The following is a 4,728-nucleotide window of genomic DNA, read 5'->3' on the forward strand; positions in this document are numbered from 1 at the left end:
TCCTCCACCCCCACTCTAAATAAGAATATTGTTAATAGTACTTTCTTTCATGTTATAGATAAAGTATTTTTTTTATTTCAACAAATGAGTATTTTCTTTCATGATATAAAAAAAGTTTTTTACATTTTAAAAAAAAGTACTTTTTTCATGATGTAAAAAAAAATATTTTCTACTCTCTAACCAAACTGTGATGACCCAAAAGGTCATCACTTGCTTTTAAATTAAATTCTGTATTCCTATTTGCGTGCGCAGTCCGGGCGTGTAGCCGGAAAGCTTAAATGAGAAAATCTGTGAAAAATGATAAATTTTGACTATAAAATGAATTAATTTGACTTCGGTCAACGTTTTGGGTAGATGGACCCGGACTCGTGATGTGATGGTCCCGGTGGGTCCATAGGAAAATATGGGACTTGGGCGTATGCCCGGAATCGAATTCCGAGGTCCCAAGCCCGAGAAATGAATTTTTTAAAAAATTATTTTCTGAAATTATTTAAAGGATTTGGAGATGAAATTTGATTAGAACATGATGGTATCGGGCCCGTATTTTGGTTCCAACGCCCGGTACAGGTCTTATATATTATTTAAGATAACTCTGTGAAGTTTGGTAAGAAACGGAATCCGTTTGACGTGATTCGAGCCTTAAATGCAAAAGTTGATATTTAAGAAGTTTTGAAATATTTCATTGATTTTGAGGTTTAATTCGTTATTTGAAAGGTTATTTTGGCGATTTGATCGCACGGATAAGTTTATATGATGTTTTTGTGTTAGTACGCATGTTTGGTTTGGAGCGTCGAGGGCTCGGGTGAGTTTCGGGTAGGTTCCAGGGTGTTTAAACTTAGGAAAAACACTACTGTTGCACCAGTTCTGGTGTAACTGCACCTGCGGTCCTTTGGCCGCAGATGCGGACTCGGAGGTGCGGGAAGTGTATCGCAAGTGCGGTCCAATCTCGCAGTTGCGGACAATTTTCCGCTGATACGGTTCCGCAGGAGCGGGTCCTTTTCTCGCAGGTGCGGCCCCAGCGGGGCCTAGTCATTTCCGCAGAATCGACCATTTTTCCGCACGTGCGGTTGCGCAGATGTGACCCACGAGTCGCAGATGCGGAAGTCGGGCAGTGAGTCTTTTAAAACATAACTTCAGCAAATTTTCTTTAAAACTTTCACGAAAATAGAAGAACTAGGGCGATTTTCTCAAGAGATTTTCTTCCCAAATCACAAGTAAGTATTCATTAACTGATTTCTTTCAACTATCTAATGTTTTCATCAACTTTTATCAATAATCCTAGGGTTTTAATGGTAGAAAATTGGGGAATTGGGTAGAGTTAGGGATTTTTGATTATTTGGGAATTTGACCTCGTTTTGGGGTCGGATTTCAAGACAAATGAGATATTCGGGCTCATGGGTGAATGGGTGATCGGGTTTTGGTCCGAACCTCGTGTTTTGACCAAGCAGGCCCGGTGTTAATTTTTGGGTTTTTGGAAAGAATGATTGGAAAGTTATAATTGAGCATTGGAATTGGATTGTTGGGCGTTTTTTGATGTTATTAAGTTGATTATGTCTAGATACGATTGATTTGGAGCCAAATTCGAAGCGGTGTTTGAGGCTTGAGTTGGCCGTGGAAGTTCGAGGTAAGTGTTCGGTCTAACCTTAGCTTGAGGGATTAGGAGTTGAGTCCTATTTGCTATTTGCTTCTTGTTGAGTACGGCGTATAGGCATGGTGACGAGTATCTATACGTTGATGTCGAGCATGACCATGAATCTTAAATTGATATTGTTGTGTTCTTATATGATACTACGGATGCTTTAATTGATGATTCTCGATATTGAGCAAGGATTAAATTTGTTCTCGTGGAAATTACTTATGATTTGGATATTGGTGTTAGCTGGGATGAATAGAGGTTGAGTTAAGATTGGTTATAGCTGATTCTCCCTTGCCGGGACGTATTTACTTTTTTTTTGATCCGTTGCCGGGATAATGTAGTTTATTGTTGATCCCTTGCCGGGATACTTGGTATGGTTATTGCTAAAGGCATATATATATATATATATATATATATATGGATCGGGTTGCACGCCGCAATAATATTATAAATATGGATCGGGTTGCACGCCGCAACAATATCATAAATATGGATCGGGTTGCACGCCGCAACAGTATATAAATAAATATGGATCGGGTTGCACGCCGCAACTATATTATATTGGATCGGGTTGCACGCCGCAACAGTGGTAAATGTTAAGGGATCGGGTTGCGCGCCGCAACAATATTATTATTGTTTTGTTGTAGATTCTGAGTTGTTCCCTCGTATTTCTCTTAAGTTCCTGCTGGATTTGACATTATCCCTGTAGCCTGTACACCCCTCCCAATTAAATTGTTTATTTCTGTTTATTTTCCGCTGTATATTATATAACTACACAGGTTTATCTGGAGTCTGGTCCTAGCCTCGTCACTACCTTGCCGGGGTTAGGCCAAGCACTTACCAGCACATGAGGTCGGTTGTGCTGATACTACACTCTGCACTATGTGTAGATACCGGAGCAACATCTTGGCAGTAGCACTCGGGGAGCCAGCCTTCAGTCCAGTCAGAGAGCCTGAGGTAGTCCTGCAGGCGTCCGCAGGCCCGACGCTCTCTTCTATCTATGATTATGTTCTGTTTTTACTTGTTTCCGAGACAGACTGTATTTCTTATTTTAGACATTTGTTGTAGTAATCTTAGTCCGTCTGTGAATATTGTGACACCAGATTCCAGGTAGAGGAGTATATTGGCATTGTAGTAGTGGTTTTGGTATTTAATTTGACTAAGTCTTCTGCTTGATTTCATCTTCCGCTATTATTTAAATGTTGATCACCTGTTTATTGTAAGTTGTTAAAAGGGTTAAAATGAATTAGTTGAGATTTCTACATATCGTAGCTTGCCTAGCTTCTACGAGTAGGCGCCATCACGACTCCCAAGGGTGGGGAAATCTGGGTCATGACAAGTTGGTATCAGAGCCTAGGTTACATAGGTCTCACAATTCACGGACAAGCTTAGTAGAGTCTGATGGATCGGTACGGAGACGTCTGTATTTATCCCCCAGAGGCTACAGAGTTAGGAAAAACTTCACATTTGTTCTTTCTTGTCGTGCGGTTTGGTTTCTCAATGCTAATTGAACTTCTACTCTGTTCTTTCGCAGATGACGAGAACACGCGCTTCCTCATCTACCGATCGGCAGCCCGAGCCCCCAGCAGCAACTCCCATGAGGGGCGGAGGGCGAGGCCGAGGCCGAGGCCGTGCTAGAGGCCGAGGCAGGGCAGCAGAGCTCAGCCGGCAACAGCACCCGTAGCGGAGCCTCAGGTTGATTTTGATGATGAGGTTCCGGCCCCAGCAATTCCGGTGGGCCCAGCTCAGGTCCCAAAGGGGTTTATTCTCCTATTCTTCAGGAATGCTCTGGTCCCGTCTAGTGGGCCTTATGGATGAGTGTCACCGAGCAGGTTTACTTACTGTAGCACCAGCCATCTCTCAGGCTGGAGGAGGAGCCCAGACTCCTGCTACTCGTACTCCGGAGTAGGTAGCTCCCCAGTTTCAGACTCCAGTAGCTCAGCTAGTTGGACCAGTTCAGCCGGGTGTGGTAGCTCAGACCGGTGATGGTGCATCTATGTCTTGCCGATGCTTTATGGGAGATTAGGACAGGTTCACCAAGCTCTTCACTACTAACTTTCAGCGGTGCATCTACAGAGGATCCCCAGGATATTATCTAGACAGCTGCGTGGGGTTCTCAGGAACATTGGGGATAGTGGAGACGAATGGGGTCGATTTTGCTACTTTTCCGCTTTATCTGGATCCGCCAGACTTGGTGGAGAGATTATTTCTTGGCTAGACCAGCCGGATCACCAGCTTTGACTTGGGAGCAGTTCACTCAGCTATTTCTGGAGAAGTTTCTCGCCCATACTTAGAAGAGGCATATCGGAGGCAGTTTGAGCATACTCCAGCAGGGTTCTATGACCCGTTACTCAGTATGAAGATCAGATTCTCGACTTGGCTGGTATTTCTCTATCAATACTTCCCACCGAGAGAGAGAGAGGGTTGAGGAGGTTCATTGATGACTTATTCAACCGTATTCGTCTTCAGATGGCTAGAGAGGCTGGGAGTGAGATATCTTTCCAGGAGGTGGCCAATGTGCCCGGAGTGGAGTGGGGAGGGGGGTGTGAAGTTTGAGATGGTTCTATCATTAGGGGGGGGTTATAGGCAGACAAGAGACCCGTCATCAGCAGATTTTTAGGGTGCTCTCGTCTGGAGGCAGTGGAATTCGTATGGTAGAGGCCATCCTCCTATGGCCCTTTCAGTCAAGACTTCTGGTCTCATTGGGTGTCTTAGTGGTCTCTGTGGTTCTATCATGCATATATTTGATCAAGTAGCTTACAAGGCACCACCAGCCCTATATAGTTACATATCCGCCGCTCATGAGTTTTTTGGGGTGGTCATTCAGGGTTGCCTGGGTCAATCTCACTTTCCTCAGCCGAGCACTCAGGAGGATGCTTATGGGTGTGGTGAGTAAATGGGTCCATATCAGGAGGGCTTGTTCCGAGATGTGGGTACTCATCACAGCAGCAGGGTTCCGTGCTATGAATTCAGGCACAGGTGTTCACAGCCCGCCCAGCACTAGAAGGTGGGGGTAGAAGGTCTAGAGGTGGAAGTAGAGGTCCTAAAGGTGGGGTAGAGGTGCTAGAGGTGGAAGGTAAGAGGTCCTAGAG

Source organism: Nicotiana attenuata, chromosome 3 (genome assembly GCF_001879085.1).
Source record: "Nicotiana attenuata strain UT chromosome 3, NIATTr2, whole genome shotgun sequence".
In the NCBI taxonomy this organism is placed as follows: Eukaryota; Viridiplantae; Streptophyta; class Magnoliopsida; order Solanales; family Solanaceae; genus Nicotiana; species Nicotiana attenuata.